The sequence below is a fragment of the Gadus morhua genome, chromosome 1, assembly GCF_902167405.1.
Source record: "Gadus morhua chromosome 1, gadMor3.0, whole genome shotgun sequence".
Lineage (NCBI taxonomy): Eukaryota > Metazoa > Chordata > Actinopteri > Gadiformes > Gadidae > Gadus > Gadus morhua.
The window spans coordinates 18,328,076-18,339,209 of NC_044048.1; the positions used below are offsets into that span (position 1 = coordinate 18,328,076).

At 45.2% G+C, this 11,134-nt stretch overlaps 1 protein-coding gene across 1 annotated transcript in view; it reads left to right on the top strand.

Annotated features, from left to right (window-relative positions):
* The first annotated feature begins 5,425 nt into the window (after window positions 1-5,425).
* The window catches only part of dlgap4a (discs, large (Drosophila) homolog-associated protein 4a), a 65,237-nt gene continuing 59,528 nt past the window's right edge, over window positions 5,426-11,134 (top strand). Inside the window, exon 1 of the mRNA XM_030359945.1 lies at window positions 5,426-5,765. The gene's annotated coding sequence lies outside the window, so the exon portion shown is untranslated. The remainder of the gene's footprint in view (window positions 5,766-11,134) is intronic.

The window sequence follows — 11,134 nt, forward strand, 5'->3', positions numbered from 1 at the left end:
TTTATATGACTCCAATAGATGGCACAAAAACACCTTCTTTGTTTCTTTTAGAGAGTTGCTAAAAGCAGTTTTTCTTCGTTATAATCATCACGATATCAAATTAGCTTTCAACCTTGTTAAAGGACATAATTCAGAGACAAAAGTTCTTAGAATTCTAAAAATAAAATTGTACAATTCTGTGCAGGTCTCTCGGGTATTGTTTTCAAGGACAGAGTCAAAAATGGTGTTTTAATTGAGCCAGGGAGGTATCAATGTCAGCTCTCGTAATCATGATTGTGGCTATGATTCCAAGGTTTTTGCATAATTAAATACAGTTCCACTCTACCCAGCTGCTTCCCAGATTGACAACCATCTCTTCACACACACACACACACACACACACACACACACACACACACACACACACACACACACACACACACACACACACACACACACACACACACACACACACACACACACACACACACACACACACACACACACACACACATGCAAATGTACAAAAGCACATAAAATGGAGCTCATATTTTCTCTTTGGGTCTTTATAGTTATTGTGCGAGAAAGAGGGAGAGTTTCATCCTGTACGATGCACACAAATGATGAGCCTCTGTCGGGTTGCCTGAAATGGTGCTCATTAAACTAATTTCCCCAACTTATTATTGCTGCCCTCTCTCCCTAAGTAGAAGCCTCAGCAAAAATAAATGACAAGGCCCACGTTGTCAGCCTCCAGAATTGTCTTCAACACAAAGCAGGTATCACGAAAACAGAGACCGACTCGAGGCCCCTGTACGACAGGGGTTTGTTCATTTAAAATATAATACGCGTCAACATAATACAGTTCCTCAAGTTGGCAAACCAAAATTCATGTTTTTGTATATTTTGTGTACAGCGCAGCCCATGGCTGTGAAGAGAAGATAATTTATTAAGGACCGTTTTTTGTTTCTCATTAACATGTTTTCCTCTCATTATCAATCTGAGGATTCAGAAGGCAAATTGCATGCATAGATATTGAACAACGAAACAATGACACAAGAAATAATGAAAGGCCATGGACAATTATAAGACAACACTGGCACCATGCATCCTGATGCTATAGGTGGGGATTAGGGAGTACAACAAATGTGTATGTTTTTAGCAATGTATTCATGATGCGGTTGATGAAGCACATTTCTCCGACCGATCTTCATTAATCTGCTACGAAGCCTCCACAACACAATCAGTCCACGGGCGGAAACACCTTCCCCAATTAAGATTCTCCGGAAGTAAGTGGGCCCTGTTCAGAAAAGGATTGCACAGAAGCTCTAGATACACAACGAGCATATGCATATTAACGCACGCAATACAATATCTACATTGGAGCTGGTTCCATTACAAACGGTATGTTTAATGATTTGGCTATTTAAATATTCGCTCCGTCCTTGAGCTTCTCTTTCCTCACATAATGAAAGCTCTGTTTTCTGTTGACATGAAATGCAGTCAGTCTGTCTTGAAGCCGGCTACCCAAGACCACCTGCGGAGCCACCAGCGTGGTGCCAGAATCATCAGCCTGTTGCAGTTCAGAAGAAAACCCCTCGCTTAACAACCTTGACCCAAGCCGGAGAGAAGCTCAGGAGACTTAATAGATACGACACAGTACATCCCCAATGCAAAGGAGAGAAGATCTGCTCTGATCTGTGCAATGTGGACAGAAGGGATGATGCAGTCCACCCAATAGTGCCAAAGAAGATGGGAATCTAACAAGAGAATAACCGCTTTGTGTCATTACAAAGTAGGGTTAATTATTGCACAACGGTGCTATAACAAATGATGTTGAGAGGGTCTCTCTCTTTGATCTGGAGGACAATCAGGGAATGGTAGATTAGTGTGAACTCTTCATGCTCTCCACCGCACACTGCCTCCTTCCTCTTTCATTTGCTTCTCCTCCTGTTGACCATTTGCTTACATAATGATCAGCATCGCATTCATCTTTTTGCTCTCTGGCACTCAGAGTACTCAGATTACATGATACTCCCATCTCTCCTCTCCTCTCCTCTCACCGGCTGTTCTCCTCTGCTCTCCTCTCCTATCTTCTCTCCTCGGTCCTCTACCCTCATTGTCTGCGCCTCCTCTTCTCTCCTCTTTTCAACTATCTTTTCCTCTCCTCTTTCCTATTGTCTCCTCGCAAAGGCTCTCTTCTCCTTCCTTCGCCACCTCATTACCTCACCTTGCTACCCTGAAACACTCCTCTCCTCTACTATCATCGGCTGTCTCCTTCTGCTCTCCTCTCCTCTGCTTTAACCCTAGAAGAATGGGCCTTCCTTGCCCATTCCCATTTATTCCTCCTGCATTGCTTTTATATGTCAAAAACAACCAACATGCTGGCATGATACTTCCCTCTCCCCTCTACTCTCTTCCTTTAGTGCTTTTGGCTGGCCAAATCATGCATTGACAGCCCTGGCCCTGCCCATTGATTGCAGATGCATCCTCTTGTTCCATCTAACTGCCTCCACCGATTGTAGTATTTGCCAACCTGCTTATCTCTCAAGGTGGTAAAAGAGATGTCATGGTGGCAATGCGCTAGAGTAAGGATACCTACTTTGTCTGATAATGCAGTTTGTACTTACTGTAGTGAAAAAAATCGAATTGTTGGCAGAGAAAAAAACATGCAACCGATTATCATGTGAGAAGACATTATCGTCTTCTCCAGCAGCGATAAGAGACATCGAGCCTTCTTTATTCAAACATCAAACAGATTTACTAATTTTCAGAACCGTCGTTTTCATGACATTTCATGATAACATGCGGTAAAAAACATAAAAATGTGTGTGCATTTGTGCACTTAAGACCACCACAGATAAAATGGACTCGACCGTTTGCCTCCCTTATCCAACATAAGCCCTCAGAATGGCCCCTGGCTCCGTAGTGCAGAGATGCCCTCGGACGGCAGCATGCGCCCTGCAGGAGTGCGAACACAGGGTTAAAGATAGCAGCTCCACCGGCACGCCGCCGCGTCACATCCCTTCTGCAGCAACAGATAGAAGACGGCCCAGTGGGGTCACAGCGAGAGGTGGCAAGTGGCTCTAAACCGTCCAGTCAGAGGCCACGGGGGAACAGAGCGTAGAGGGCTGCGACGGCCGGGCCACTCCTCTTTTTAAAGACGAACTTGCCTTCCACAAATAGGTTGCTCCCACAGAGACAAATAATTGGCGTGACATGTGGAGGAAAACGCACACGGAGCGGTCTGCGTTTAGATGCCAATACTCCACAGGATGGAGTCAGGTTATGCAAGCAGACGTGAAGGATCCTCTGGATACCTCTGTGCGTTGATGCTTGTAGAGAAAAGGGCATTGGATGGCAACTATAGTCACCCCCGGGAATGATGCATTCTGAACAGTGCAAAACACAGTCATGGAGCATGGTCTCGGTCAAACACTGTGAAGTGCTTGGGGCTGTGTGTAAATGTGACGCAGTGTATGTAGAAATAGCTGCATTCTTAATGTCATGAAATGAACTGCAATAGCTGTTTAAGCGATGTGACAAGAATTTCTCCCTTTGTGTTCCTTTCCACATGGTAGTTGTAGCATTTGTGGATTTTTCGATGATCATCAAATTTGACCGTGAAACTCATTAGTTTGCTTAGAATGTCTATGATATGTCGACGTCAACTGGTGAAGGAATAGCCGTGTACATTTTATCACAATTTTGCCACACTGGAGAAATTTGGCGACTGCAGCAGGAAGTGTCTTCTGTGTTTTTAGTGCCTATGTGCGCAACTGGCGTATCCTTGATTTCCCTTTATTGCCACATAGTTAAGCTGCACATTATAACAAGGTGCAGCTTATATCCCTTCGTTGTTGTGTATAGATAAAATGATGCCTGTTAATATGGATTTCAAACAGACAGTACCAACATGAAATGTGAAACGTATTAAAAATCAATTGTAACAGCACTCTGAGTGACGGGCCTTGTGGAACCATCCAGTTATTGTGAGTTCACAATCTGTTTTCTTTCTGCAGATCACTGCGAGATGCAAACTTCAATATCTTGAAGGTCTCACAGGGCTAAGGCCCTGGTCACGCGGGGCTACAGTCACTCAGAGAAGGTGTCAGGTGTCACCCAATGCAATCATCTCACCAGAAAAATTAGAGACAGCTGGCTTAAACAGTTAAAAAATACTTTCCTTATATAATACTTTAATGCTTTATTTTCTTATTTAAATAAAGCATTTCAAGTAGTTTAATTTCATTATGTCGTTAGATTCTCTGAATTCTGAAATGCGGCCAATCAGCTTCTGGTCTCCTTACTACTGTGTAGATACTGTAATTATAAGTGTTGATTCATGCGTGTTGGACAACCTTTCAAGTTTAGGTTTTACAACTCCATTTGGCAAGTATGATTATCTTGATTGCGTTTTGCTTACTTGAGTGTGTAATACCCAGGTATACAGTGTGCAGCTTCTAACTCACCTTCATCTCAAGAAAATATTGATTGTAACCATGCAGAGCCAAGGAGTCATGGATTAAGGTAAAGGTAAAGTGAATTTCCTCCTGCTGCCAAGGACAGATTATGTGGAGCGGCTGTCTTGTACTAGAAACATCTCAATCAAACGGACAATAGAGCAGATCATGTAACAGACAAGCTGCTAAAAAGGGACGGCGAGGGAGATGTTATCCTTGCGACCGGCTGTTGGTGTACAGCATGCCGCACACAGGAAGCTGAGCGACAGAGGCTCGTCCAAACAATGGTGTTCCTCCGAAATCCATGAAAGACATCCAGTCCTTTTGGAAGTATACAGGCAAGACAATGTGAGTCCAAATGCCATCAGTGGATGAATGCAGTGGAAATGAATATCTTGGAGCTTCTATTGAAGCCTCATCCTGAATTTGAAATGACAGATATTAACGTATTGGCCCTCAAATGATGAGTGTTATTTGTGTGTATGTGTGTACGTAGGTGTGTGTGTGTTTGTGTATGTGTGTGTCGTGTGTGAGAAAGACAGAAATAGAGAGTGTGTGTGTTTGTGTGTGTGTGTGTGTGTGTGTGTGTGTGTGTGTGTGTGGGAGGGGGGATGTATGTGTGTGCGTGTGTATGTGTGTGTGCATGTGAAAATGTTCCCTAATAAACTATAACCTAACATTAGGTGAGAGCTGTAACCCGCCTGTTTTATTACTTGGCTCTCGATGACTCATCAAAAGCAGCACTCTTCTGAAACTGAGGAAAGTGCCAGAAAAAACGACTCTCCATCCTTCCTTTCACACCTAGTAGCCAGGTCCTTCAGAGAACGGGATTCTGACGTCATGTTTGACCACTGACTTCAGACCTCATGCTAAATGTTTTCGACGCTGGGTCCTCTACCCCACCCCCATCCCTTTGCATCCCACGTCTCGATGGACCAAACGCTGCAGCGTCACCGTCAGTCTCAAAAAAACTGCGTTTTTTTCCCGGCTGTGAGTCTGTGACGGCTCCCGCTGTAACACGGCGGGCTGCAACAAGCCAGCAGCGTTACGCGTGAGCGGCAGCGGGGAATACACGAGGATCGGCCAAAACAAGTGATTCAAGTGAAAATACATCTGCGAAGGAAAGCGAGGTGGATCGTTTGAGTCTTGTTTTTATTAGGTTTTTAGCTTTCAGGACCGCGTTGTTTACCCATCATCTTAACACGTCCACAGCCCGGTCTCAAGATATGTGACGACCGTGTACCATCATGTGAAGAGCTGGATAACTGTCACTGGCCGACCTGCCGCAAAACACGTCTACCATCGTTCAGAGGGAGATGAGAGAAGGTAAGGGTTGAATAGGGTTCAATATGGGGTTGGGGGCTGGGGGGGATCAAACATGATCTAGATTCATAAACCAATTTCTATGAGCTTGTCTCGCTTTATTGTCTCATGCCAATGACAAACAAGAAATAACAAACCATGGAAGTGGTGTATTTCATCCTCATGTCATGTCAACAGCCGGTCCGTGATGGGGCAGCCTCCGGGTTCATTGCACGGTGTACTTACTTCACCTAATGGTCAGAGACATATCTCTGAGATGACAGGGTTTTCTGGGGAAGACAGGCAAGTTTTGCAACATTGATTATTGATTATTTAGGTATGCCACCTTGAGTTGTGATTCCCGACAAATAAATATGTAAGTCTTTCTCCATTCATTCACAAATAAAGGCACATCCGTCAAGGAAAGGATGAATCAAAGTTAGGAGACGAAATCAGTGCTTCTGTTCTATGGATAGAGCTAGTAATCCTTATGAACATTGAACCCGTTTTGTGTGTGTTTTTAATGTTCTGCTGTGCAGACTGCAAATATATCACGAATGACTTCTAATTGTTTTTTAATAAAATATACATATTCTTTATACCTTGAAAATTACAAGGCCTAATAGTTACAATTATAATCAAAGTAGGCATTTTCTCTCTCTGTACCTTTTCCAAGTCTGCGTCATGCAGGTTAATGACATAGCCTTTCAAGTTTTGTATATTTGTTTGTTTGTTTTTTGTAGCACCAGTAATACCAACCCCTCCCCCCACACACAAACACACACACACACACACAGAAAAATGAAGAAGACGACAAAAATCGATGTAAGATGGAATTGAAGGTTGGCCGTCCGGCGCTCAGTGGTTGGCCGAGGACGAGGCCTGCCAGCCCGGCTGTGGATCGATCAGCTAGTCTTCATCACCCTGGCTGATGTTGTCGAACAAGATGCCCCGCAATTAAGTGCCCATTATGTTAGTGAAGGACTGATTAATAATTCATCCCCGGCCCGACTAAACCACAAATCTGTGAGAGCCACACTGAGGGTGCCGTTCACTGTTGTGAGCCCAACTTCCCTCCTGGAGACTAACAATGATGTATGTTGATGTATCCTTATGGACTCTACTGTGAGTATTTATTGAATGCCGTTTACAATAAGAAACCCATGTGGGAATGAGCAGTGAAGTTTGTTTGAACGACAGTGGAGCAGTGGAGCTCACTGTTGGGAGTCTAGAGATTACAAAGTGAATCGCCGGAATAAGAGAGTATAGGTGCTAATGAAGCCGTCCCCCGTCTGTGTGAACTCTCAGATCTCTCCCTCGTCCCCGGGGCCCCGCATCTCATGTCTGCAACGAGGGCCACAGGAAGCATGATGAGGCAGCTTTTTAACTTTTAAAAGGGTGGACTGAAAAAACAAAACAAGGAGTTGGCCCGCCTCCAGAAGGCTGGACACTTGGGAGAAAGTGAGAACTTGAGTCATGGCGCTGTGGGGAGAACACACCACTACAGTTACAGCCAGATCTTCACACTCGTAGATCAACGTGACACACGACACCCCGCGCGGGGGGGGGGGGGTCAAACGTGATGTCGGTCACATCACGTCGGTGATTTCCAGTGCTTTGCAGGGCCGCTCCTGAAACAGCGCAGATTACAAAGTAAGAGCAGATTCATTCATGTGACTGTCCACCTGTTCTTGTTTGGTCTTGAGTCACCGAGATTGCCATGCAGTCTCTGTGTCATAAGTCATCTCAAATGAGACATACATAGAGTCATCTCAAATGAGACAGACATAGAAATCCCGGATTTGAGATGGAGATGGCAGCTTTCACAGGCCATATGTTTTGAAGGTTTCATGGGGTAAAGATACGTTGATAGCTCTTAGCAGGTGGTCGTGTAGACTGTTCCGGCTCTGTTAAGTCTGAGCATTCCAGCACTAAAGGTTCTTTGAATGGGACTAAAAGCTGTGACACATTTGCTTCAATACAAGCGAGAGAACACAGATGTCCCACAGTATCGGCCTAATTGGCACTGTGGTGGACATGGACAATGGCATCTGAAATAAACTCTTCACAATTCTTTAATTCACTTTTTCTCTTTGTTTTCTTTTCTTGGATTCTCTCTATTCCCCTTCTCGGCTCCTTGGTTCGTTTCCTCTTCTCTTCTCTTTTCCTTTCCTTTCCTTTCTTTAAGTAACAATTTGTATTCCTCTCCTCTCCACTTCTCTCTCCTCTCTCCTCTCCTCCCCTCTCCTCTCCACTCTTCCCTCCTCTCCTCTCCACTCCTCTCTCCTCTCCTCTTTCCCCTCCTCTCCTCTCCTTTCCCCTCCCTTCCTCTCCTCCCCTTTCCACTCGTCTCCTCTCCACTTCTCTCTCCTCTCCTCCCCTCTCCTCTCCCCTCCCTTCCTCTCCTCCCCTCTCCTTTCCTCTCCTCTCCTCTCCTCTCCTCTCCTCTCCCCTCCCTTCCTCTCCTCCCCTCTCCTTTCCACTCCTCTCCTCTCCTCTCCTCTCCTCTCCTCTCCTCTCCTCTCCTCTCCTCTCCTCTCCACTCCTCTTTCCTCTCCTCCCCTCTCCTCTCCCCTCCCTTCCTCTCCTCCCCTCTCCTTTCCACTCCTCTCCTCTCCTCTCCTCTCCTCTCCTCTCCTCCCCTCCCTTCCTCTCCTCTATTCTCCTCTCCTCTTTGGTTACTTCTTTCACTTTGTATTCATGCGCTGGCTTTGGTTTTCTGGGGCCTGGTTGTTGCCTGGTTGTTGCCTGGCTCTTCCGGCTGCATGGAGGAAGCAGGATGAGTGGACTTAAGGAGGGGGCCAGGCGTTTGGTACACCCAGCCGCTTTGCATGTGGAACGGAGATGGTGAAGGCTTTTTAATTCTGAACACAAGGATTCTAATGCAGGCCAAGGCACACAAGGCTCTCTCATCAAAGTCCACGTTCACTCAACTCCATTTCACGGCTCACTTTGCTCGTGGGTTTTGTTGTTGCTTATTTGATAGGGGATGTTTTCCCCTATTATATGGCCTGGTCTCGTTTATAGCTCCTGTTTATCATTGTTTTTGTGTAAGACACAAACACATTATGGGTGCCCAATTAAAACACTGGCAAATGTCTGGTCAAAAACAATAAGGCAAATCTGATTTGCAAGATTTTTGTTTGACTGTATGAGTTGTTGTTGTGAATGTTCTATCACTAGAACAGTGTTGTTCTGTGTGTGAAGGCAGACGAACCGTTGTCTAAAATAGCCTGTGTGTGTGTACAGCTCCTCCAGAGTTTAACTGTGCTACGGCTCCATCTGCTCAGCAATTGTGCCATCATCCTCCTCTGAAATATGTGGATGAAGAGGTCTCCGATTGAAAGCTAAAATGGTGGGAATTCAGAGCTGAATGGCTGAACATATTCTACGTGTCTTCGATTAGGGTACGGGATCTGGGGGATTTGATGACCTTGTTGGAAGGGTGTTCAGTCCAGTTCATGTCAGAGTTGATAAGGTATATGGAGCTTGACCCGCTGTCCTGTCATGGAGCAGATTCAAAGAGCTCCTCTGTCAATAGGTGGTGATACTGTAGAGGGAACCCTTCCTCTCCTCTCCTGTACTCTGTTCACCTCGATCTTCGTCTTTGCTTGTTATTTCTCCTCTTTTATCCTCTTCTCTCTTTTGGCTCACCTTCTGTCTTCCCTCCTTGGCTCTCCTTCCTAAGCTTACCTCACCTCAACCCTGCTCTTCACTCATCCTTTCATTTCCTTCTCTATCCTCTCTTCTTCTCTCATCTTATCCACACATCTCCTGTCATCTCCTCTCCTCTCCTACCATCCTCAGCCTGTCCTCTCATCTCCTCCCTCCCTGTCTCCTGTGCTCTCATTTGTAATGATTTGCTATGATTTGGCCTTCCCCTCTGCTTGCAGTGCAGGGAACACTGCAAGGAGAAACCCAAGTGATTAGCAGTCTGCACACAACCGCAGGAATTACATCACCAGCAAGAACTCTTTCTCCCCCCTCTCTGAATGTCATGATGCTCTGTATGCAGAGAATGATAATCGAGTTATCTTCAACAGCACCATGCATTTAAAACGCGGCGTCTCGTTATCTTCCTCCCCTGCCACTGTCATTTTACTTTAAGTGACTGCCCGGCTCTGAGTCGGCGATGCATCTTCCCTCCGCCACACATTTACATGTTAAACTGAACACAACTCTCCAGGGACAATTAATAAGCAAGCAGCCATTAATGAGTCTGTGTCCCTTGCTGATTAATTATGGGTCATGCGTCGAACACAGAAGATTCCCGGCAAACGGCTGTTTTGTTACTGCCAGTGTGTTTACGGGATTCTGGAATATTTACCCAACTAGTCAAATTAAAGAAGAGTCTTTATCAGTTTTGTTTGGAGAAACGGGCTGCAATTAAGCGAGGGAAGTAGTTGCCTCAATGTTGCTAATGCGTATAACATTAGTGAGTGATTTACACTTAGTTAGAAATGCATTTCCCTCCATCGTTTTTTGCAATGCTAGAAATAATTCAAGGTTTACTTTACAGGGTCTGAAAGCAGACAAAATCTTAAACGAATATCATTCTCACCGTGGAGCTGATTTAATAGGTGAGAGATCTTTATTTATGTCCCATCTTCAGAATGGCAATAGTTCATAATATTCTTCCAAGCAGATTGTCAGTGTTGCCAGTAAGGCGTCACCCCGGGAGTGAGCTGCGGAGGCAGCTGGGAGAACATCAGCAGGCTGATGGAATCCCTCCAAATACGAACGTCTTGGGATGGCCAACCTCTGGCTCCTGTTGCTCTCCCCGTCCACCCTAGACCCCGACCCCCGTCCTCGGACCTCGGCCCCCGTCCTCTGACCCCGGCCCCAGGCCCTCCGTGAGTCAGCCCCATGCTGACCGAACATCACATGCTCGCCAGACGCCTGATCGTATCGCCGTCGTGCTCAAAGTGGTGGAACAAGTCTTATTATGGGCGACCATATGTTATAGGTTTAATTTGTTTATGTGACTCTGCCCAGGGTCTGTACTCTGAGAAAACCGTTTAATTCTACGCTGTCAGGAAGACTGCTTCCTGATTGGTCGAATGTTTTACTTCTTTTTTGTATCAAATGTACATAAGGAGTTTTAGGGACAGCCTCTATAGTGGTTTGGAAGATCTTTGAATGGTAGGTTAGTTTGCAAGACTATAGCTTAATCTTAATTTATCATTAGATGTTATACCCCCACAAACACATTTGCTATATAGAATGCAATCAATGTAAAACGAACACGTTCTCAATATTTAGGCGGTGAAAATTACCTACTTGTATGCGATGAGTACATTCTGTCCATGTTATGGGTTCATTTTCCTTACAACCTGCCAGTGCAAAATGTGTGCACAATTGCATAGACGTGTGTACGAAATCTCCAGCACATG